This window comes from Coccinella septempunctata, chromosome 3 (assembly GCF_907165205.1).
Source record: "Coccinella septempunctata chromosome 3, icCocSept1.1, whole genome shotgun sequence".
Taxonomy (NCBI): Eukaryota; Metazoa; Arthropoda; class Insecta; order Coleoptera; family Coccinellidae; genus Coccinella; species Coccinella septempunctata.
In genome coordinates this window covers 5,945,038-5,972,104 of record NC_058191.1, presented here as the reverse complement: position 1 = coordinate 5,972,104, position 27,067 = coordinate 5,945,038, and the positions used below count along the sequence as shown (strand labels likewise).

The 27,067-nt window shown below is 35.4% G+C and overlaps 1 protein-coding gene across 2 annotated transcripts in view; it reads left to right on the top strand.

The window, feature by feature from the left end:
• The first annotated feature begins 317 nt into the window (after positions 1 to 317).
• Positions 318 to 27,067, top strand: part of LOC123308917 (connectin) — a 373,496-nt gene continuing 346,746 nt past the window's right edge. For both annotated transcript variants that reach the window (XM_044891725.1, XM_044891726.1), the window contains exon 1: positions 318 to 430. The gene's annotated coding sequence lies outside the window, so the exon portion shown is untranslated. The remainder of the gene's footprint in view (positions 431 to 27,067) is intronic.

The following is a 27,067-nucleotide window of genomic DNA, read 5'->3' as shown; positions in this document are numbered from 1 at the left end:
ATTTTTCATATGAACTGAATTAATTCTGATAAAGTAATGTAATAATATATTTGATTAGGAAACTTTAATTGATACCTACAAATAAAAAATAATTGTCTCAATCGTTTGGAGCAATTACAAATATTTAGTTGGTTTTATTAACTGGGCAACTTGAGGCTATATTTATTAAATTTTTCATTTGCCACAATGCGCTTTTCTCTCAGTTTGGAAAAACAACCTAATTTAATTTGATTGTTTCGAGAGCCTCACATAATGACTTTCAAAGTTCAATCGTTGGCAAAACACATTTTATTCTGTAGATGATTAAGGGCAACACCCTATATTCTATGACTTATTTGGCAAAAACTTAATAATTTATATATTCCTTTTTTCAAGGTCCACCTGTGAGCTCTTCTCAGTATCCTGCTACTGAAAATCAACAGCAAGAAAAGTGAGTAAAAACAGAAGAAACAATATTTATTGTTTTGTAGCATATATGTATTTCAATGACTTGTCATTTTTTTATCAGCAAATTTTGGTAAATAAAAATCGTTGAATTGAGCGAATGATACCTTTAAGCATGATAGAGGAAATGAAGCAGAATAACAAATAGAGTGTATTTCAGAATTATCGTGAAAACTGTATATAGCAGACCTTACAGACGTAAAATGCGATAATACCTAAAATAAATTTTCTGATATATTTTCTTTGCTGTGCTTATCAAAGATATACCCCTATAGTTGTTGCATTCTTGTCTGTCCCCCTTCTTGTATATGGGTACTATTTACGATGTTTGCCAGTCTACTGGGGTGAATTTTCCTACTGATCTTATTTCTCTTGCGTATTCTTGCACTATTCTTGTTTTTCACATTCTTGTTTCTCACCCTCGTTGAGAAGTTCCTTAAAGTAATCTCTCCATTCCTCCATTATTGCCGAATCTTCCCTCAGCAGTTGCAGACTTCTGCACCAATTCATGGCTCCCAAATTCAACTACTACCTGCCGTCATCGAATGTACAACAACTTGACTGCAGGCTAGTCAAGAGTCGTTTCAATAATGCAAGCTAGTCATGAACAGGAGTAGGAAATCCCAGAGAAGTTGAAACATCTAAAAGCAACCCTAGACCAGTTCTAGGATTATTGTCCCTCGTCAGTACTGTGTAGAGCAAAATATTCCAACTAAAAACAATAGTTAGGGAGCACTGAGCATTCAAAAGCTAATAATGTAATGAAATCACGTTCAACGTGTTCCATTTGAAAGAATATAAAATCAGCGTACACCCTTCACTATTCAATAAAAAATTCTCACGTTTGACAATCGAGGGGTTCTAAGGCGTCAAAAGCAGCACACAATTAGCCTAGGACTCCACGCATGACCTGCGTTCCAGACAAAGCGATCAGCGGCATCTTCCTATTTACCCAAATAACCCATATCTGATGTAATTTATATGCCGTCTGTTGGCTGTACCTCCTTTGAAATCGTTAAAAGGGTGTTTTGTCTGTCAGCTCTAGGCGTCCAACGCTTGATTTAATCTGAAGAAAGTGTTCACTGGAGCGCTCACTGGGGGACAACGGGTGGGTACATATTGAAGCAGGATATTGATGCACTCGAGGAAAGTTTACGTTGAATAATCAGTGATCTGATTTTGGAATGTGATTGATGTCAGATTAGGGGTGGGAACACTGTTTAGTGCATTCATAACGGAAACTCGAATCTTGAAATGTTTGTCTTATTCGTCATCTCAAATAATATTTTTATCGAACTTGAGTAGTGTGGACAAGATAAATTACCATTAAACTGTTATTTCTAGGTTGATATAAAGGTACTATAAGAGTCGTTTGTGAATGTACATTGCTTTGTTTATTCGATAAAAATTTGGTATAACTTCATTCTTGATGCGATATAATCTGAAGAAGTGGAGGAATGGAATTGAGGCCTTATGAGTTATTTTGCCCTGAATATAGGTTTCGTGCGCCCGTTTCGTATAAAAAAATTATACCCTGAAGCGGGGCGAGAATGATCTGCCGCGTATATGTACATAAAACGGGTGTGAAGGCAGCAACGGTTTCCAGCAAAGGTTTTTTCGATTTCTCTTATACTATATGGAATGTAAAAATACGCGTTGCTCGGGGTTTTTCGTTAGAAATGGGTTATTCCGAATATGCTGAACACAGTCCATAGAGTGTGTAATTAACGCATCAAAAACTACCCGCCACCAAACCCCTGAAGTTGAATTATCTTGGTACAGTTGAACGTGTAAAAAATACCCGCTGCTCAGGGTTTTTGATGGAAATGAATTAATTCGAACATGCTGAATACGGTCTATAGAGTGAAATATTTTGTGAATCAAAAATTACCCCATACCAATCCATCGAAGTTGAATACTATATTGATACAGTTCAGTAGATACTATTCCTATTATCAAGTTATTCGAAAATTCCAATATCAATGATTTATTTATACAAACGAAAAGGCTGTATGCATGAAAAACCCGATTCTTTTTAATACTACCAGGCTTTTTTCCCTTATCTGTATGTGCAGGGCGATTCGTAAATTATGACTTATTGAATAAATGAAGAAAATTAATAATTACTCCTAAACTTCGTAATGAAAAATTATAGATCTAGAAAATATGTTTTATCCAGAAGCACCCTAATTTCTTTCAACAACCCAATTTCCCAAAAAACCGCCCTGTATAGGTCGGCGCTTTTATATAAGAACGGCCAGTCGATGAAATTTTCAATATACAAGGAACAAGAACAAGGAAAGAAATGAAAAATATTCGGCCTATGAAAGTTTCAAGAAATCATAATACATATACAGGGTGAGCCTTCGACTCGTAAAAATATTTTTTGAGGTCAAAAGAAACACTTTTTTTCTTTACCATGTTTTCCGAATCGGCTCGGTTTAAAAAGTACAGGGTGTTGAAAAATAATAAAAAATGTTATTTCTGGTTTTATCTCACAAACGGTTTTATCGAATTGAATGTTTTTCGGGATTTAGGCCCAGTTGCAGAAACGTTTATTGAGATTTAATGCCGCATAAAAATTTAAAACTGTGATTTTTGAAGGGAAAAATGAAGGATTCAAATTTTAATGAAGTAATAAAATTTAAGGGACTTTCCTGCAACTGGGAGATAGTTTCTAATTTTTTTGATTAATCTTTTTCGAACAAGATTTCACCCACGTCTTCCAGTTTTCTCATTATGATCATTACCTACCACAGAAATACCAAACATTCAAAACCCAACTCTTCAAACTAAGTTAAACGTTATCTTATAAATATTTGTATGTTTCGTAAGATAGAAGTATTCTTCATATTTTGTCGTATATTGCGCCGTTTTCGAGTAATTTGATGTTCAAAAATTAAAAAGTATCTGTGAAATTTGAAAAATTTAGTAGGTACTTTGGCTGAATACAACTCTATTTGAAAAATCCACAGATGGATAATGTCACAGATTTAGATAGTTATTTTGAAGCTAATTCTGTTTTCCGAGCAGTTCAAATACTTGGGAAGCTTCATAAATACTAGAGCTAACCTAGACACGGAAATACACACCCGTATCAATTCGGCATCAAGGGCATTTTGGAAGCTAAAGGTAGAGTGTTTCAAAATCACGACCTCAATCTGAAGACCAAGACAGCTGTTAACAATGCAGTCATCCTCCCAACGCTTCTTTACGGAAGCGAAAGTTGGACTCCCTACAGGCGACACATTAAACAGCTTGAACAAACGCAACAACGTCATCTAAGACAAATAATGCACATCAGATGGTTCCACAAAGTTTCGAATGCAGAAGTCTTGCAACGCGCGAGTTGTACAATAATTGAGACTCAAGTAACGAGGGCCCGACTCAGATGGAGCGGCCACATCCTGAGGATGCAAGACACAAGACTCACCAAAATAGCTCTGTATGGCGAATTCACAGAGGGAGCCCGAAAACCAGGAGGCCAGTATAAGCTGTTTAAGGATATACTGCATCAATCTCTAAAATCAGTCAATGCCAATCATAACTGAGAACAAATAGCGTTAGACAGATCACAGATCTCTGGTCCACAGTTATAATGGAAACTCGGGAAGGATTCAGCGGCGGCTAGATCTGGTTGGTGACTATCCATGCCCTGACTGTGGAAGGATCTGCAGGTCACGGTTGGGTCTCTTCAGTCACAGGAGGGCACACAGTCGCAACTAGCCCTACGAAATTACAAGTCGGTTCGCACCTTTAAATTTTTTTTTGTAGATTTATTTCCGGTAACGGGTTACAACAATGAATGAATTCTGTTTTTCCAGGAGTGCCACAGCTCATTATGAAAACCTCAAATCGCTATATCTTTTTCTCAGGGCCTAATCAGGAAAAATCATAAGAAGAAAGTGTTTCGTGTAATCTCAAAAACCTACTCTTCAAATGTTTATACGAGTCGAAGACTCACCCTGTATATTTGCAAAATAGTCCAAATCAGTTCAAGACAATATTTCTGCTCGAGAATAAGAATGAATTCGAAATACCGATGCTGCATTTATGAAAGAACTGAAAGAATTAACCCTTCGTTAGGTTTCCGTGAATTTATCATTTAACATGTTCATATATCCTTCAACTCCATATATTATTCTGCGACCGAAAGAGTAGACCGACAAATTGTGGACTAGGTTATGTAAATCAGATTCTCTCTCGTCTTCTTTGTTGTCTGAATATCTTCCCGGTTATGAATCGCAGAATATGAACGAATAAAGTGATTGTCAACTACCTCATACACGAATTTTAGACGTTATAAAGGTGCTTTTGGGAGAAATATTCAGGTATTTCGCGTGACGTCACGAACGTACGTAAGGGCGATAAATCGATGGGGATTAAAGGACTTGCCCTATAAGAAAAGGCCGTAAGCTCTAGCTTTTGGGTCAGGAATATTCATTCCACTGTACAAATATACGATGCCGCTTCGTGTACTTAGGCTGAGTGGAAAGTTTTAATTTCAAGTGTTCATTCCCTGTGTCAGAATCAGAAATGAGGAAATAATGGTTGGTTATATGAGGAATGCTTCGAAACACATAGGTTTTATATTTCTTCAATCATTTATATTTTTCAAGTCGGTATAGACGCTGCCATTATTCTCTATAGCTCCTTTTTATACTCATTCAAATTTCGACGATTGCTCATAATCGGGAGTGTTTGTAGAAATTGAAAAGTATTGGACTGTTACCAGATAATTCAGTTGGAGGTGGTAGTGTCAAAACATTTATTGTACCTATATCGTTTACATAAAATCATAAAATGAATAACCTCACCCCACCTGCATGAAGCTAATACAGAAATAATTACAAATACTAACAATATATATAGACTCAAAGAGACATTATTGAATGAGATCTCTTCAGAGTAGTTCAAATGAGAATTAACTTGAGGTCAGACTCAGACTTTGAGATAAATTCAATATTAACACAACGTTTATAGTGACAGAGAAATCAATGATGAATGATCAGAAAAAGAGAAGGTTAGAATAATGAATTTTAATGAGGAAGCTGAGTTTTAATAATGAGATAGGCCAAGAGGTGAAACTAAATCGTCTGAGTCTGGTCATCAATGAGATCAATACATTAAATATGAGTCGAGCAATAATATTATAATTTGAATATAAACAGAGCAAAAATATTTGAATTTAAATATGAGAAGAGCAAGAATATTATAATTTTTATAAATAACCTTGATCTTGAGAGTATACAAATTCATCAATGAATAAAACATTTACAGAGACGGAGTGACTAGTCAGCACAGAAAAATATAAGATACAATTGATAAATGATGAGAGTTATAAAATGAGAGTACTCATGAGATAAATTACTAATCGTTGCTTTCGAGAAGAGCAGAAGGCTTTAGAACTAATCTGTATGTTGATCAAGATGAATGAATATGAGCATATATCTATTAAAATTCAAAGCATAATGAGATAATACCAATGAGGGCTACCGCGTGTGAATTCGCCGCTAGATGTGTAAGTGTAGCTTGAGGTCAATATCACAGACTGAATCATATGATTAATATTAATTTTATGGTCTCCTTATATCTATTATACTCATATTGATATTACGTGTTTCTTGCTATGGAAAAAGTGAAGCCAAATCGTTCTCAGAAAAGGACTAACAGAAAATCGAATTGAGAATTCAAAAATGATAAACAAATATTCTTATATTCAATTTTTCCAGTATTATGATCTGTGAAATGACAAGTCCCTGTAAGCGTAGACAAACAAATCTTGCATAAGTTTGTCTATGTTCAGGACCTTACTCGACAGAGGCGCCAACTGGTGAGCACAATAACGATAGCAGTCATTGAGATAGTAGACAATTACCACAGCAGACCTTCCAAGGTGGATCCAGGACCAGATAGTGTCAAGCAGTAACATGGCTTACCACTGACCGTTGAACCATATTTGAGTTCACATCGTGTTCCGAAATAAAACTATTAATTCCAGGGAATTACTACAGTAATTAGGTATCCCTTTCCATGTGACAAAATGTATGTAAATTGTAAAATATCATAAGAGACATATTTCGGAGAAGACATTTAATCGAGTGGTCTCGTATGAACATGTCAATTGAGCAGTACTCGTAAGGATTATAAAACTGTTTGAAGATACTGAAATATTGTTGCACGTGGACTCATTTCATTCAGAAGGATAAGAACATAAAAATATACAAATTAATAATTTTGAGAAGACTGAAAGTACATTCACTTTTTGAATAGAACAATTTAGAACCAGAATTGAAGGAGAAGACTTGAAAGATAATTACTTTGATGAGGTGAACAATCAAAGAAGTTTTACAGTAACTACTAGGTTAGAACAATGATAAGTTAATTCAACAAAGTTAACAAAAACAATGATGATCGCTTTGGCGGAAACGGGAACATCTAACATCTTGTTGAGAGGTGACTGCGTGGAACAACTGTCGAGTAACGTTGGCACCATATAGTTGAACTTCAGTGGCGTGGACAAGAGCAAAGTCAGGTGGAGCTCAATTTTTAACAACGATGGGGAATTACTTACTTATTCGGTGTTTTCAACGATAACAATAATCATTTCTTGAATTGTTTTTTTTTCGATAACCATCAATTTAAGAGGTTTATGTACTATAACGCCGTCATCATGTGTATTTGAATATGCACGAGAACACACATTATTCGCGACATAAAATTCTCGCGTGAAGAGTGTTTTCAAGGGTGGCATTATATTTAACTGGTAGTAGAACTCATCAAAATGAATGCACACTATTGCCTGGCGATAATATCTGTTTGTTCACGAAGCATAAGCCTTCAGATAAGGGAAACGAGTAGGCGAAAAATTAGTCCACCACATACCATAGACAAGACCAATCTGAACATTATCGTCTTCAAAGGAGAATATTTGCTGGAAATTTATTCTAGCAGAGTAGGGGTTTTCTTTTGACCAAAAATAAAAATTGTTTTCTCATGAATGTTGTTTCATCGGTGGACCAATAGATGTTGTCATATTTGCAGAATCCATGAGCCATTGACGAACATGTCTTCTTAGAGAATAATTCCAATTGCAATGCTTGTACAGTTTTATAATGGTAGTGTTCGCGTTGGAATAAATCAAGAGGCCGATTGGGAAAGAGTTCTCTTCACAGATGAGTCTGAATTCTGCCTCTACCATTGTGATCGACGCATACAGACGTCCACATGAAAGATATTCTCAGTGCAATTTCCTGAATACTACTGGTTTCGGGGGAGGATCGATTATGGTATAAGGTGGGAATTTCTTTGACTGCTCGCACAGACCTAGTGGTCGTTGATAATGGAGCTATGAATGCTGATAAGTATATAAGGAACATTCTTGAAGAGCATGTAGAGCCATTTGCCCCATACATTAGTGAAAATTTCATTTTTATGGACGATAATGCCAGACCCCATCGTGCGCGCATCGCTCAGGAGTACCTTGAAGATGTTGAAGTCTCTCGAATGGAATGGCCAGCAAGAAGTCCAGATCACAATCCGATTGAGCAGGTTTGGGACAACCTCAATAGAAGGCTGAGAAGTTCAGAAAATCATCCAGCTGCTCTTAACGACTTGGGAATACAACTCGGAGAAATCTGGGAAGGATTAGATCAGAACATTTTAAGATTACTCATTTTGAGTATGAACCGTCGTTGCCGAGCTGTAATTAACGCAAGGGGTAGAAATACCAAGTATATAAATGATAAGTGATTTACACTTATCAGCATTTCAGTATTTTGAAAATTGTTCATTTCTCTTCTTTCACATAAGATTCGGTGAAATCCTGAATTTTTCTTCCATTCAATGTGTCTTGTTTCATTCAAAACCTTCCCGAGAAAACATAAAAAATAAGTTATAAAGTCAATGGCGAGTTAACTTTCATTAAAATTGAGATTTTCAGAATGTGCGTTAATTTTTTTGCGCATTGTACGTTCAGTCACTGAATATCAAGCTTCAACATTCCGTAGCCTTCTTGATGCAGAATTTTTACGAACGCACGTTACAAATTTGAACTTCAGATTAAAAATTCATTCACATTTCCTCTTCGTTCTTCTCCTCTATGCTTCACAAGTCAGAATAGTGAGCGTGTCTTTCAAGTATTTAGATTAAGCTGTCGCATCGTTCCTCTGATCAGAATTTAGGAACCCGTGACAGAGGCTCTCAGCAACCGCACGACATCGATTCGGATTAAAATGGAGTAGTTTTAAGGTAAGCGCACATACAACGGCATCGGACGGACGGTATGGATCGGAATAAATTACTTTCAATGGAACTGAATGGAGCAACGCACATATGTGCGGACGGCAGGCATCGCATCGCATCGCATCCGACGGAATTGAGGAACGAGAATTAAATTCCGACCGATGCGTGATGTGCCGGCCGATCCCGACATATGTGCGATACCAATCGGAGATTGCCGCGGCATCTGCGTCATTTTACAAGTCTCTACATGCAGCGGCTTGTACGGGTAGTCATAAGAAATACGAATTCACGGAAGAAGCATGAGTTTTCAATAGAACTTAATACTGCGCGTACAAAATTATAATGAATTGTACAGGGTGGGCAAATTTCGATGTTTTAGCACTACAGCTTTTAAACCAGTGGAGATAGACAAAATCTGATACCCCATTCTCGGTCTCTTTTTCTGAGAAACTAACAAGAGTAGTAGTCATTTTTTTCCACCTTCTTTTGTTTTCGAGTTATAAGCGAAAATTGGAAAAATGGCGATTTCGAAATTAATTTATATCTCCGCTAATACTGATGATAAAGCTCTGGAATTGAAACATTATACAGGCACTTTTTCAAGTACAATCCAGTGGCGTGCTTGCCTTTTTAGCAGGATTTTTAATTACGAAGCTATTACCCAAAGTTTTGTTTTTTTAAATGGGAACATCAGATTTCTGTGCAATTTTCTGAAAGCTTATTTCTAACTGATTTCAAAAATATATAACATCATATAATTTGTATCAATATAAAAAATAGAAAATGATCAAAAACCTTTGTTTTCCCAATATTTCTATGGTTTCAACTTTTGACGAGAACAGAAAAATAGAGCTTCCTAAAACAAGATCAGTCTCCTTCCGGCAATGTCATTCTTTCTATGCTTTTTACCAATTTTCACAAAATTTGAATCTTGGAGAAATTGAGTAAGAAGCATAGAAATGAAAGGACTAATAGAAGGAGACTGTGGTAATGATAAGATGCTACATTTTTCTATTCTCATCGAAAGTTGAAACCATAGAAATATTGAGAAAGAAGGTTTTTGACCATTTTTTATTATTTTTATTAATACAAACCATATGACGTTATATATTTTTGAAATCAGTAAAAATTGAGCATTCAAAAAATTGCACAGAAATCTAGTGTTTCCATTTAAAAAAACATAACTTTGGGTCATAGCTCCGTAATTAAACATCCTGCTGAAAGAGCAAGCACGCCACTGGATTCTACTTAAAGAAGTGCCTGTATAATGTTTCAATTTCAGAGCTCTATCATCAGTATTAGCGGAGATATAAATTTATTTCGAAATGGCCATTTTTTCAATTTTCGCTTATAACTCGAAAACAAAAGAAGGTGGCCAAAAAGGACTATAACACTTATTAGTTTCTCAGAAAAAGAGACCGAGAATGAGGTATCAGATTTAAACTCCACTGGTTTAAAAGCTGTAGTGCTAAAACATCGAAATTTGCCCACCCTGTACAATTTAAGTGACAGAAATTATAGCAACCATTTTTTTTTCCTTCATCAAATGCGGAAATAAATGAACATATTCTCCAAAATCCCTCCTTTTTTACATATGTCATGTATCCACATTCGTCTACGATTCCTTCGCTTCTGAAACTCTTCTTCCTCCAGAACAAACGCTAGTTCCTCACCGCTTGAAGACATATTCGCAACTAATCTATTCCTCCGGAGTCCGGCGATTCCGATGTTTTATGTGCGATACCTTCATAAAAATTCCGCCGGTGCCGTGCCGTTCCTTCCATGCCGTCCGTCCGATGCCGATGTATGTGCGCTTACCTTAAAGGTAAGAGGTAAGGTAGGAGGAAAGGTCATCAGATCTCGACTCAGAAACTGGAAATATTCCTGCTAGTGGAGATCGGCATGACAGGAACACTCGACAAGGATGTCGAGCTTGAGTATCTCTCGAATAATCAATCGTCTGGGGATAAATAAGTGAAGACGGTCGAAGTCGTTTCGGTTCTGAAAGTTCGTGCGAAAGTGTTCGTACCTAAATTTTTCGTTGAGCATGAGACTATCATATTGAAGGTGTAGAAACACCTTGCGCTTTAATGTACCATACTGTACATTTATTTCAAGTAGAATGAACGGAATGCTGACTAATTATCGAAAAAAGTATACTCCGGGTGAAACTCGAAGGCACAAATTCCTGATTGTCGGTCAAATGCTCTGCCACTGAGCTACCCGGAGGATCAGTTCCGTCACTTACGAACTAGACCAGAACCTTACGGTTCTGAAGATATTGTTAATTGTCCCAAATTTTAGGTAAAAAAGTGTTTTGCGCATTGTTATTCGATTCGCAAAGGATTTGCGATCAATTAATTTTTGATGATAATTATTGTAAATATTGAACAACTCAACAGGTGGAAATGCAGTTACGTACCCCAATGGGCTAAGGAAGAAACTGGTCTAGAAGAAGAAATAGCTTCAAAAGAAAAGGGAAACAGATAATTACCTCACTTCTATACAATTTTCGTGGCTTTCATCTGGTTGATGGAAAAAACACAAATCACACCACTTAAACAAATATAGATGAAAAATGAAGAGATAACTGCGGCGGAGAACTGTCTTTCATAAAAACCTTTCGAGGCGTACGACAATCTTATTATTCATATTTGGTGATTGACAGTCGGAAGATTTGTTTCAGTTTTTCTAAGTCATAGGTTGTCGCCAGCAATCGGGACAAAAAACACCCAACAACCTCGAGTCAGGCAAGCTAAAATTAACGACTTTATAATTGTTAAAACTCCTTAAAGAGAGTTCCTTCAAATTTTGTGAGATTGAAGTGGGTTTAACGCTGAAATCGGCTCAATCCTGGACAGTACAACTGGGCCTAAGAGTGGTAATTAAACAAGAAGTTTGTTTTTTCTAATATACCCTGTATTTCACTACATCATTAGATGGGTCAAATCTGTTCCGAAAAATGTTTCACAAACTATACCTAAATCTGAAGATTTTGGAGAAATTATTACAATTCATTTACCTCTCTTCAAATTTGATAGGCATGTCCATTGAGTTTGTAGTTTGAAAAACAGATAACAGTTCATTGTGACCTTAATGTCTTTTGTGCCCGGGCAGTTGGGGTTGATCTTGGATGGTATGGAGAAGTTCGAATGAATTGTGGTTGAAATCCAAATTCATTAGAATAAAGGATGTCGGTATAACCGAAAGAACAAATAAGACTGAAATATTTTAGTTGAATCGAACTCAGCCAATCATTATAGCATTCGCAAATTAAAAAAAAAAAAATTAATTCGCTTCTACAGATACTTCCAGTGGGCACTCTCCGTGAAGCATCCTGTATAGGAGAAAGAAGCTGGAAGGTGTAGGTACTGAACAAGTTGGAGCAATGATTTGAAGGTAATCAATTTTCAATTCCGATTCTTCATTACATTATTACTCATATATATGAATTCTACTGTTCTGTCATTGTATATATTCATAGACCACCTGTAAGAAATTCTCATTTATTATTTTTTGTTGACATGAATGTGAGGCAAGCCTGCCACGAAGACTAAGTGATTGGAACTTGAATTTACGAAAGAATGATCACGTCTTCGCAGAGAAAACGTTTGGAGTGCGTTTTTTCATCGGAGAAGGGGCTGTGCTGCTGTACGAGTTCGAATAAGACCGAAACTCTGGTCAACATCTGCTCTGCTTCGGTGAAACGTTCTCCTTTTAAGTGATCCTGACGAAGGCAAATTTTGTAGTTCCAATATATTAACACTAGTTGTATTCATATCGGCAGGTTGTTTGCTGAGTTAATTCTTATAATTGAATTTACACAATTCCTACGGATTATATTTCTGTATCAGATATCATGGATAATATTAACCATAAGAAATTATATAACTGAAAACATAGATAAGTGTATAAAATCATTTATTTCTGTAGACCGGTTTTTGACTGGAAGTGAGAAGTCACTTAGTATAACCATATTTTCGTCATTATTATTTGAAAAATGATTAATTTCTTTCCTAGCAGTTAATGACTTGAGACACCATTAAAAAAAAGAAGTTCTTGAACTTCTTTGTCTTTTTTCATTGAACTTGGTTTGAATTATTGGAAAAGTAAATCAAAGTTTTCATAATAAGTTTTATGCCTGAATGGTCTTGCCTGTAGTGAAAATTTGAGAGTTGTATGAAATGTCCAGCGAATGTATTCGTAGCAATACCACTACCGAGAACAATCTGCATATTTTCGAAGCGTGGATCAGCTTTTCTTCATTGTTCAACTTTTTTTCTCATATAGCTATCAAGTTTTACAAATTGCCACAAAGAATGAAATACCACCGTTCAAATGGTTGAATTGGTGTCTGTTCTGAATTGGTGAATAATGTAAACATTATTCAGTGTTCAACTTCATAATTTCTTTATGAAATGGTCTCTTTATGACATAATATACAAATTGATTAATGAATGAACAGAACACTCATAGCAGGTTTCATAAAATTTTGACTTTCCAAACAACAATTTGACAGTCGATGCCCAAAACGAAATCAATAAAACCTTTGCATTTCTGAATAAAGTGAAGGAGTAGCAATTGATTATCTTTGAATGGCATATAAAAGTCATAATTTCTGCTAAATAGGCCTTTCATACAAGGTATGCTTCCTGCATACAACAGTTTACGTGGATGAACAGTTCTCAATTAACTTGCAGTAAAAATTTTCATTGCACATGATATAGTCAGTAGTGTTATTGTCAGTTCGAATCGAACTTCATACGAGGAAGAAACAGATTCAGCAACAAATATCACATAATTTTTATGCCACTCTGTGCAACCTACTTCAATTCGATTTAACAGACCAACTAAAAAAATTATATGGCAAGAGCAACTAAAACTATCCCATTTTTTCCTGAAAATACACATTCAAAAGAGATGTTCCGTATAACTTAACAGCAGATAGGAATAAACAGACATTTATACTTATCCCTATCAATTTATGAGCAGTATATTTGTATTTATTTGCCCGACTGTTGTATGGAGAAATCTTTCAAACTTTAATGAATACCAACTAAAGACGAATACGTATTCATCATTATATTGGAACATTTTCCACATCAATGAATGAAAACTTCTACATTTTAAATCTTTCACTATGGTGATTTGGGTGTTTTAGGAACACTGACATTTTTAATCATAATGTGAATGCTCTTCATCGCACTGGTTTGCGTGGGTTCATTCATGCTAGTGAATACCGAAATTGTTCGATAACTATTAAATTGCCCTATGTGCTCAATGGCCCCTCAGGATGAGCCAAGTCTTTCATAAAAAGCTTTCCGCTGTTACCAATATTCGAAGAAGTTTTTCAATAAAACAACTCCTCTTCAGATATATCATTTCGTCGAATCTTTTTAGCGTGGCTTTCGATTCTTCGAAAGTTGCTTTGATATTATCAGTTTTCTGAAGTGCCTTTTATCATTTCTAATATTGTTCGGCACCGACACACAACTTTATAGCTCAGGAGGAGATATTCGTTCATTTTGAAAATTTCGGGAGTTTCAGATGTATTCCTGGAACTCTTCATTATCGCTAAGAATCGAAAAGTTTCAAGAATTTGCAATGATATTGAAAACTAAATCAGACGGAAATATGTTCACAAAAACCTAATAAAACAAATAAAAATCAGTTTGCATCTTATATATATATATGTATTCATACATCGTATTGCATTCCTGGTTTCGGAATATCAAGCCGTCACCAGTACAGCGTAACAATTATAATTATTCCAACTTGGGGATAAATTTCAATGAATAATTCTATAAATTGTTTGGAATCAATTGATATCAATGAAATACGCTCTTGGATGGGCTATATTTCCATTTGAAATTTAAAAAAATTTACAAAAATTCAAAATTATGAACAACAAATAGAGCTTTGACTAGGATACAAAAATATATGATGATCTGCTATACGTCAAAGGTGTTGTTATTTCTGTACACAATAGGTTGTTTTGAATTGATAAACTTTGTTGGATTTGTACCTATACAATATATGTACTGTATATCAGAAATTAATATGAACCAATAGTCAATGTACTATCATATCATACACATTGTAGTTCTTTACATATTATTCATAGAATTTTCAGAACCACACTTGAAAAAAACCTTACAGAGGTATACAAAACCTGTATGTTACCTCGTCAGTAGAGTTTCTTTGTGCTTTTTTATGATTTCTTTATGACACAATATACAAATCGATAAATGAATGAACAAAACACTTATAGTAGGTTTTATAAAGATTTGACTTTCCAAACAACAATTTGAAAGTCACTCAATTCCCGAATCGAAATCAATAAAACCTTTGCATTTCTGTATATATTAAAGGCAGGCAGCAATTGAGAATCATCGAATGGACCTATAAAGGTCATAATTTCCCCTAAATGGGCCCTTCATGCAAGGAACGCTTCCTGCAATTTACGTGTGGTCAGCAGTGTTTGCTGCAGTCATTGTTTTTACGCCCTGAAAATTTTATCCACGTTGGAGCACTGAGAATAAAAATCAGCATTCAATAATTTTCGAACGATATTCTGCAGTTTTCACCAGAAATTAGACAAAAAAATTCAATTATCAGCAACTAGAAGGAGCCAGAAAAACAAGAAGCGGTACGAGAAACCAAACATTTAAAACCTCTTTGATCAAAATGGACATCTGAAATCTTACGAAATTTCATATGTTTCTGCAAGTGGCCCTCAAATTAATATTTCAACCAGTCTAAGCGTCTCAACACATTTGAAACACAGATGGCGCTCACATCACTTTAGCTGCTTCGTTTCCCATATTTCTACTCTACAATCTTTGGTTACCACTTCATCAACAATTAATGAGCATAATAATATCTGTACGCCAATTATAACAAATGCCTCCGAGCTGCCACCGGAAAAGAGTTGTTGGTGTCATGACATGTTCATTAAACAGTTGTCCCCGTTCTTCCCGCACCAATATTTGCCCATCAGACACATAGAGACGAAATCTGAACTCATCCGTGAACAGGCAGGATCTCCATTTGCTTGTTCCAGTTCTTATATTTCGAGAACCCAACGATATATCTTACACGCCGTTGCTCCCTACTCATTCAATCGACTGGCGGATTTTCTCTCCTGAATTTGAAGCTATGCAACCTATTGCGGAGTGTTTAATCAGAAACTATCCTGACGGTAGCTTGTGTTGATGAACTATTAATCCGGGATGCTGTGATGGACGGATTTTATCGTGCAGTATCAGCCGATCTGGTGGGACGGTTGTAGCTCTTGCACTTCCACCCCCATTAGTAATTGCGTCACTTCCACAAGAACGATAGCGATTTTGTAGTTTTAGATCCAAAGTATACAGAATGTTTTAAATTCAATTCTCATTGCCATTATACTCCATTCACTTTCATGGAAATTTGACATATTCCACGCTGTAAAGTACGAAAATGTTATGAGGCTTCTCAAAACATTTTCTCGTTTTACATCAGCGCTATGTTGTTCGTTCTATGTTGAAGAATCAGTAATTACATATTTGCCGCAATTTGAATTTACGTCAGAAATTGTGTGAATGAATTCGAAAATCTGTAATAAATATAATAACCGTTTGAACAAAGGGAAAGGACAATACATCAGTTTTTAAATATATTTATTTTTGTTATGCAGGGAAATTGAATTATTGACACACAATATGCCGTTGCTCAAGAAGAGTTAATGTTGGTTATCTTCTTTGGCTAAAGGTTGAAGACGTTACTCCAGTTGTTAAATTTAAAAAATCAACTCAAAGTCCCAAAGATGAAATGCATCTGATGCAATAGTAGGTAATGGTTTCCTGTACATATTATTCCATTAGCATTACTGTGTGAATGCTTATACTCTCTTTCTTCTCTCGCACTCGAAAAGATTCTCTGATAAAATTAGTTGTAGGCATCGTCTCTCTCATCTTAGATACCTCTATCTATTGTTGGAAAATTATTGCGATTCAAAATTCAACGAACTGCTTCTATCATTTACACCTGCTTCTTCTATCTAGTGAAGTAAGGAGGGGACAGGGACAGTTAAGTTAAGGACAGTTAAGGTCGTGTACGTCTGACCTCGGTTAGAATCGAAGGTGCAGTTTGACGGAACTAAAACTTGGTCTACGGCCATTTTCATAATTCAACCTAAAGTAGCTTTAATTTTAAAGCTTCCTTTAACCCTACTAAAAATGACACTAAAGGAAGCTTTAAGCTTAAAGTGACTTTAAATTTGATTATGAAACTGGACGTTAGGGTGTTGGTGATATTGGACTACAAGGAATGAGTTTCTTGTAATTTTTCTGAATTGAACCATTAAGTATCATGAGGCCCATATTATGTGAGTATATAATACGAAAACATACGCCTCTCCACATGACTTCACAAAACAACAATACTGAAAATTTGATTGAAGTGCAAAAAGTTTCTTTCGAATATTCACTTCAATTTTTCAGTAGTACATTTCGATGATGTAGGATGTAGGAAATATCGGACCTTCGTATAAAATTCGTAGCCAGTAGAGAATTGTCCATTGTGCATCCTTTGAATATAAAGGGTGTTTACGAAGGTGAGCCTTTTTTTTGACGTGAGGTGAAATGCATCCAAATGAGTGATCACACTAAGAATAATCTACATCAAATATTCAAGGTTGCTGAGCTATATCCTAAGTTCGAAATTTTTTTATTATTTCAAGTACGGGATGAAAGGTGACTGCGGCATCAAAAAAACTAAACATATGGCTAGACAATGAATGGTTCAGTACTTTCTAATCTTCCTGAGTAGTTGCATTATATCACTTGAAAAAATTGTTATATCGTGCGATTTAAGGTTAAAGAGTTTATTGATTATTGAAAGGGTTTATGTTGACAAAGTAGAAGTGTTATTATTGTTACCCTATTTCATTTCATTTTTACGACTATTGGAGGGTTGAAACAAGCAGAAGATGACCATTTTGAAAAAAATTGTTGATAATTCATACTAATTGGTATTTTGAAATGATATTCTATTTATATTTGGTCCTACGTATTTTTCCGTCAGTTGGTAACGAAATGAGCCATTTCATACAATCGTTTAATTTACTAAATAATGAGAAAAACTCTGCAATACTGAGATTCCATTTTCATTCCCACATAAAAATCAAATGGGCCAATATTTTATTTTACTCAATTTAATTCAACTTACAATGTTCTACAGGTTAACTACAGAACAAGGAGTATAAGAAAAATGTATACAGTTGATAGTATTTGGTGGAATGTATTTGGTGGTGAGGGGACCACACTAAAGCTGCATATTCTAATTTTGATCTGACATATGAGCAATAAAGGATCTTTAATGTGGCTGTATCCGAAAAATCTCGATAAATGCGTGCGATGAATCCGTACGTCCGTCTTGCAGCAGATAAAATAGCATCAATATACCTAACAAAAGAAAGTATGGAATCAAAGGTCACTTCCAAATCAGTCAAAACCACCGGACGCGGGAGCGAGTTACCTTCAACTGTGTAATTGCAAAGAATCATGTCTTTAATTTGCGTAAAAGACATAAAATTACACTTCTTAGCGTTTTCTTCACTTCCAAGTACATTTTAAAATCATCCGCAAACAGTAAAAAGTATTAATTAATTCATTTTTCATTCATTGCTGAATCTCGGTACCGGGAATAAATCTACAAAAAGACCATCGGTGCGAACAAACTCATAATTTCTTAGGGCTACTTGCGACTGTGTGCCCTCCTGTGACTGAAGAGACCCAACCGTGACCTAAAGATCCTTCCACACTCCAGACATGAATAGTCACCAACCAGATCTGGCCGCCGCTGTATTTTTCTCAAGTCTCAATTATATCTGTGGCCCAAGTACCTCTACTGTGATCTGTCTAAGGCTATTTGTTTCCAGTTATGATTGGCATTAACTGATTTTAGCGATTAATATAGTATATCCTTGAACCGCTTATATTGGCCTCCTGCTTTCCGAGCTCCCTCTGTGAATTCGCCGTACAGAGATATTTTGGGGAGTCTTGTATTTTGCATCCTCAGAATGTGGCCGCTCCATCTGAGTCGGGCCCTCGTTACTTGAGTCTCAATTGTTAAACAACTCGCGCGCTGCAAGACTTCTGCATTCGAAACTTTGTGGAACTATCTGAAGTGCATTATTTGTCTTAAATGACGTTGTTGCGTTTGTTCAAGCTATGTTTAATATGTCGCCTGGGAGGACTTCTTCTTTGTAAACAGCTTTCCTGCTCTTCAGATTGAGGTCGTGATTTTGAAACACTCTGACCTTTAGCTTCCAGAATGCCCATGATGCCGAATTGATACGGTTTTGTATTTCCGTGTCTAGGTTAGCCGTAGTATTTATGAAGCTTCCCAAGTATTTGAACTGCTCGACCTGTTCTAGAGTATACATCCACCACCTCAACCAAATCATTTATAAAATGACAAGTGACCTAAGGTTACTTCTCTGTTGGACTCAGGAAGTACTGAAGAACACTCCAGATTCAAACCGTTGAACTCGACATACTTCCGCCGGTTCGGTAAGTAAGGCTTTAAAAGATTAATGAGAGCAGGGGAAAGGCCTAAACCGAAATCATATGGTTGAGTTAGTCATCAAGAGATGAAATTTTTTCCATTGCTTTGCGATAATTCTGGCAACAAATGATCTAGGTCGTATCAGGATCTATTTCGGTTATTTTTTTGTCATTTCGAAAGTTTTGTATATAGGTCATTTCTGCTGAAACGCTTTATTTTCAACAGTTCTACCTTCAGTTGAAAAAAAGGCCGATCTTTAAATACACCCTGTATAATTCTACTTATACTTTTCTAACGACGCACTTGAACAGCTTGAACTCCCAACATAATAATCATAGAAGAGCTATTCGTAGGGATGTTTCAGAATAATCCCGACTATTGACCTATTCAAGCACTGTGCATATTAATCCGCATATAACATTCACCAGCTCTTCCAAAGAGAAACGAAAGCCTCGTAGAAATTCGCAAATCTCCGTTGCTTCGTTTAATTCGCTACGGCAGATATTCGAAATTCTCTGAATGAATTCTCATCCGTCAGACTATTCAAAGAAGTTATTCAAGAATCCTACTGAAGGTGTATTAGTTGGACGGAAAAGCTATTCCATACGTAATCATAAGTTAAGATCAAAGGAATCGAACGACCCTGGACAGTTGGATAGGAGCAAAACTGTAATTAAACTTCAAGTTCGACAAAAATTTGCTAAATATTTCAGCGAAATAAACACGCTAAGAGAATTTTAATCGTGGTTCTTGCCGTGAGCGGAAAATTTTAATTGGGAGATTTATCAGCAGGATTTTACTATAGAATGCTTGGAATTGGGGAGATATGAGTTTTGCATGATTTTATATCTTAATGAAAGGAAATTGACAATTAACAACGCCATTTTGCAACAGCAGTCAACAGTTGTAAGTTGTTAGAAAATAGGAGGAATATGAAGTGGGATTCTTCAAGTTATATCTTTCCAAAGTGGGTTCCTTTCATTCAATTCATAATTGATAAAGTACAATTATGTTAATCTCAACACTCAGCAGATTTCGAAAACCTGAAGATACAGATAACAGATTGATGGGCGTGTTGGTCGGACCCACCAGACCTGCCACACAAACAAGCTCAGAGAGCTAAACTTCTCTCTTCTCATCTTACTAAGGAATGAGATGATGTCAGAGAGGGAATGATTCTTGAGTTCCTCTATGTTCAGCTTGGGAGAACCAAAGATTCCAAGTCTGACCCTGTTTGCCGCCGGACAGTAATATTAGTTTCGTCCTCTTCTAGTCATAGCCTGCGGAGTGTTTCATTGACGATGGTGATTTTATAGTTGTTATACTGGTACCACACTTTTTTTTAGTCTAAAGCCCGTTTGCAACAGCAGAAAATTCTCTAGAGCATTCACTCGTGAATTCATGCACCGAGAATTCTTTGCAGTTATATATACTCCATTCACTTTTATTTTAACACTCGGTTGGTCATGGAAATTTGACACATTTCACTCTGTATAGTACGAAAATGTGGGGTTATGAAGCTTGTCAAATCATTTTTGGGATTTAAATCAGCGCTGTTGCCCTTTCTACGTAAAAGTCTCAGTAATTACGTATTTTATCACAATATCGAATCTCTTCGGAAAATATGTGACTAACATAATTGAAGTTTATACAAACCAATTGAAGGCATACCAAATCCAGTTATTCACATGGAAAATTCAAGAGATCAGTATAATATCATAATATGCACTAGCTTGAGGAGAGTTAATGTTCGTTATCTTCTTTGGCTAAGCTTTGAATACGATACATCAGTTGTAGATTTCAAAAATATTAACCCGAAGATGAAATGCATATGATGCAGTGGTTGGGAATGGGTATCTTCCGAAGGAATTAACAGATAACTACAAGAATGTTAAATTCTTCAACAATAATCATCTTGCATCAATATAAGTAAAAGAAATTAAAGGAAGTTTCAATCAAGATGAACTTCACCTTTGAACAAAAATTTCACATGAATAAACAATTAGCAGGACAACTGGCGCGTATTTGTGGCTGTTCATCTTAATGCATTGATATAATAATAATAATTAGGTATTTATTGGTACCTTGAGACATTTACAATGTATAGGACAAGTCAAATGAAAAATAGAAAAATCAATTTTCGGAAACTTATTCTACGACGACATTCATCGAAAATCCTGTAGTAAACTTTTCGCATTAATTCACTCAAACAGAAAATTCTCAAATGCCACCACTTTTTTGAGTCTCCCAATAGTAGGAAATTCCTTGTCATCCTCTTCATTCACAATCTTTCTGATTGTGGAAATATTCAGCTGAAATATAAATTCTCTTACATTGAATATCTTCGCTACCGTCTGACGTATTGTGGATTTTAGAATATCAGGGTATAACTATTTGAATGAACGGACCTGAATTCTAAATATCTTTTTTCAATCATTTCGGCATTTTCGTAATTAAAATTGATATTATTTGTGGCACGGGCGTTATGACATTTACGACATTTCATGATTGCCAACCTTACTCCGTTCTAGTTACAAAAACTTGAGAAAATTATTTCATGGCCAACCGACTGCTAAAATAAATGTGAATGGAGTATACGTACTTTTGGTAGAATTCACCGTTCAGTTGCATACAAAATAGTTTCTGCCATTTTCTTGACAAAATTCTGTACAGAATTCTATAGAGAATGAGTGAAGTGTGGAGAATTTTATAGAGAATTTTCGGCTGTTACATAGGGACTTTTAACTTCAAACCACTCGAAAACGGCGCATTTTTCTAGAAAATATAGAGAATACTTGTATTTCACAAAACAATCAAATATTCATTAGATAACGCCCAACTTAGTTTCTAGAGTTCTTTGAATTTTTGGTATTTTTATGGTACGTAACGGTCATAATGAGAAAACTAGAAGACGTGTGTGTGATATCTTGTGTTCGAAAAAATTCATCAAATAAATGAAAAACCATATTCCGGAAATCATTTCATTCGATAAAACTGTTTGTGAGATAGAACTAAGAGTAAAATTTTTTTAGATTTTTTAACAGCCTGTATGTTTTGATCCGAGGCGATTCGAAAAAAATGTCTTTTGACATCAATAATCGACTGTTAAAATATTTGTACAAGTTGAAGACTCACCCTGCCCTGTATATAGGGTTGTTAAATAGTTATTTTTACAACGAGTGAGTTAAATGAATGTTTATTCATGAGAAGAGAGTTCAACTTACTCATATAAAAAATTTAATGGAGCACTTTGGAGAAGCTCTGGCATGTACAAATGCTCAAGAGAAATATCATATTGAAGGTTAACTTTTCAACTTTGCTCAATGAATAAGTCACTAAATCCAGTGACCCACTTACGTAAAACACTCTGTATTGGCTCTTATATTGTTGCTTCCACAGGAAGTCTTATAAACCTGATTGCCTCATATTTCGTTACATAATAGTAACCGATCCAACTTTATGTGCCGATTGTGTGGTGACAATCCCGAGAGTTTTAATGGAATAAAAAAGTTGTTGTACCGTTGAAGTGCGGTTTTGAGATTCTGGTGGGTTAATGGGCAACTTCACCTTGAAACTTTGCAACACAATCCAGTGGCTTCATATTTGTAATGTTAAACATTATTCTTCGTAATTAGCATGCTCTATGGAAGATTTGCCCTCTGTATCTGTAATGATAAATATATACATTAAGAACATGTTGAATGATCCGACATATTATTATTTGTAGCTGTGTGTTATCGAATTTTTCAGAAAGAATGCTGCAAGGTTATTGGGTTCGGGTTGTGCTGATGTCAAATTAGGTCAGGGTTGATGTAATCTTTATTGACAACCTAAGTTTTTTTTCATCACCCACAAACCCCTGAAGAATCGTAATTTTGGAATATATCACTATGAATATTTTTGCAATAAAGAGTAACCGTCGAAAATGATTGTGAAAACAAGGTTTATAGACACTAAAGTTCAATTATTTTTTCTTCATAAAAAATCAACTAAATTTTGCAAAAACAGAGACGGGATTACATCAAGAATCCTTTCACTTCAATTTAAAAAAAAATTCTGTATGTACAAAATTATTACCAACCCTTTGTTATTACAGGGAAGAAAGTGTTGAACTTTCCATAATAGAATTCGTCCATTTTTGATGCATTGATCTCAAAATACATAAAAAAAATTAGAATTCATTAAGTATGACCATTTGATCCTTAAAATGAAAGAAAGTTGAGGAAAAACCCTGTTAATGACCAAATGATCTTAAGCAACAGAGGGTGAATCCCCAAATAGTTGGGGTTTTGAAAAACACGAAAAATTCCTCAATTATACCTCAACACTTGCGTTATTCAAAATAAAAAAAAATATTGCGTCACCATAGCAACGAACAATAACTTATTAAAAGCGTCAGTGTGAAGTTTGAGGTCAAAAAAGTGAACCAGAATTACGCAACAAAAGAAAGAAGATGTCCACCGAAATTGTGAAAATCGAAAAATTGGAGTATCTATCGAGCCATCATCAAGTACCTGTATTCAAAAGGGTTAAAAGGTAAGCAGATTTACGAAGATATGCTTAATGTCCTTGGTGATCAATGTACTTCGTATGCGACCGTGAAAAATTGGACTGCAAGCTTCAAAAGAGGTAAATTTTCCAATGAAGATGATGACCGATCGGGAAGGCCAGTTTCTGTGTCAGTCCCCGAAAATATCGATACAGTTCATGACATGATTTTATCAGACCGTCGAATTGGGCTAAAAAGGATATCTGAAGCACTGAATATTTCATATGAACGCGTTCATAATATAGTTCACGACAATTTGGACCTGAGAAAAATTGCTGCAAAATGGATCCCCAAATGTTTGAATGTTGACCAAAAGCGTGCAAGGGTAGAATCCTCGCGTTCGATCTGTGCTCGATTTGAAAACAATGTAGACTGCTTAAACCGAATTGTTACTATGGATAAGACTTGGGTACATATCTACAATCCAGAAACAAAGCAACAAGCTATAGAATGATGACACTCTGGTTCTCCAAGAATCTGCTGGATAAGTTCTTGCTTCAGTTTTTTGTGATTGCCATGGAGTAATCATGATTGATTTTCTGGATAAGGGTAGAACAATAACCGGAGATTACTTTTTGACAATCTAATCTACGGGAAAAAATTAAAGAAAAAGACGCGGACAGCTTCCAAAGGTGTTTTGTTTTTGCGTGATTTAGGGTTTGTATTAATAGAACACCCCCCTTATTAACCAGATATGGCTCCATTCGACTATAATTTCTTTCCTCAACTGAAAAAAAAAGTTTAAAAGGTCGTAAATTTTCTTCCAATGAGGAGGTAATAAAAGCTGTGGTGGTGTGGTTTGCAGAGCAAGAAAAAAAATTTTTTTTTAAGTCTGGGGACGTTGTAGGTTCGCACTAATAAACTAATAAAGAGGAGAATATGTTGAGTAATGAAATATTTTGACATTGAAATTCTGTTTGGTTCGAGAGCAGGCTAAGAATTTCTCAATATCTCCTGGTATATCCAGTATTCTTTGTTTTTGTGATCCTGTATTTTCTCCTAAATATCCTGGAGCGTCGATGCGATGAACGGTGCCCTACTTAACGATAATCTATATTCAACCTCGAATATTCATCCTTGTTTATAGCTCAATGTCCTAGTTGAATATTATGGAATTCACTACACGGTCCGATGTGCCGAAATAAAATTTGACGGTGGTGGAGCAGGGAGTTGTAAAGCTGATCCGAGGCACGGATTTGTGCCCTGAACTTTGTTGAATTAATGATGGACTGGGTGCCCCGAATTGAATTGTCAATAGCTTTATTTATTCGAACAAACAGGATGACTGCCGTTGGTTGAAGAATATCGTTTCTGGGTCATAGTTCGTTCATCCGTTTGTATATATTCACAAAAAAGCAAGTCGCCGAAGGGACTGAAAAATTCACGTCTGATTGCGACTGTCATTATTGAATAAAATTCGAAGCACAGAATATTACATAGATTAAGGTATTTCTTTTACGATGCTAAGACCGAGGAGGCAAAAACTCGTTTCTTCAACATGTTTCATCAAGAAATACTCAAGTCGACGTAACGTCGAGAAGAATTAAATAAATGTCATTTAAAATGAAGAAAAAGTTTTTACTCGTGCATGAATTACAGTTACGGTACGTTTCGGTTCGATATCACAGACCTGGCATTGCCACTCCTCAAGTATCATCTTCTTAAGGAAAGAAATTTTGTCTGGAGGACAGTGAATACTCGGCGCCTGTAGACTTATGGTTGTATTCTGTGTTCCTGTAAGCTACAGACGAGGGGTGAACCGGTCATGAAAATGTTGTACACCACAATTCAGACAATTCACGCAATTCCTATAATAGCATATAAAACAATTCAGACAATTCAACAATTCACACAATTCAAGAAAATTCATGGCAATTCACGGACAATTCAATACAATTCATGGCAATTCAATACAATTCATGACAATTCGATACAATTCATGACAATTCAATACAATTCATGACAATTCAATACAATTCATAGTTATGTATTTTTTTTTTGAATATATATTTTGGGAATTTTCTTCACATCACACTATGAGAGGTCTGAAACCACTCAATAATATATCTTATAGATATAGCCAGATAGTAGTTAAGGCTAACTTAGGCTAGCTTACAGAAATTGCTTCTATCCATGGATATCCTATACTTCATTGTTCGATGTACTATTAACCTCCCCTCATCAACATAGTTATATAGTTATATAGGCTGATTCAAACAACGTTGAAATTTAACTGAATAAAATGTTGTGAAAACGACCTAATATAGGATAAGAGCATTCCCTTCCATAACGACAATTTTGAAAATTGAGATATAAAATTGTATGATCCGAAAAAATACTTTCAGGTAAATTTTTTAAAATTCCCTCAGCAAATGGCTCTAGAGTTATTCTGTGCATAAAATCTTTTTGGTCAAAATGGGCAACCCTAATATTGAATACAACAGAGCGTACCCGTTCGTAACGACAATTTTTGTAGGTTTTTCCATATTGAGTTATAAAATTTTATGAAGCGAAGAAATACTTCTAGGTGGAATCTTTTGAATCAGTACCTTCTATCAAACGCAAATTGATCGAGTAGTTGAAAAAAATGGTTACTGTGCAAGCTATTAATTTTAAATCATACATCAACATGTCGAGTTATTTCATGGAATTTTATGAAAGTATGTGAAGTACTACAAAATAATAACACAACTTACCAGGTTTCAGAAACATGGTACGTTGAAATCAAGATTGTGTTCTCATGAAAGTTGTTCGTTCAATTTATATGGAATAACAAAGAGCTTACAGAATAACCATCAAGAGATTCGACACACGTGCTGAAATATCTATGTCTACTTTTTGAGTGCTGAAAACAATTATTAATATTATTAATTCATCTTCACTGATTAATCAACTGAAAATATATCCCTCTCCGAATTGCCCAATTCGGTGATCCTTAGTGTGTACCTACATATCTAGGAATTCATTCAACGCGGACCTTAATTATTACATTACTAAAGCTCTATTGATTACAAATGGTATAAGCGAAATATATGATTTATATATTATTTGAAACATTAGATAAATGTTTCTAATAATTTTTATTTTAGACTTGGAGAAACATCTCCAAGCGAGTCTCCAAGTCTTAGATGAACCTCCGAATGATCTTTGTCAGGTTGAGAGGGAAGAAGCTGTGAATATATAATTGACATTATTGCAATCGATATACCGATATAGACCGACATTTCGAATTAACATCTTCTCAGAAATTATAGAAGTGTTAAAAATGAGGTTGAAATA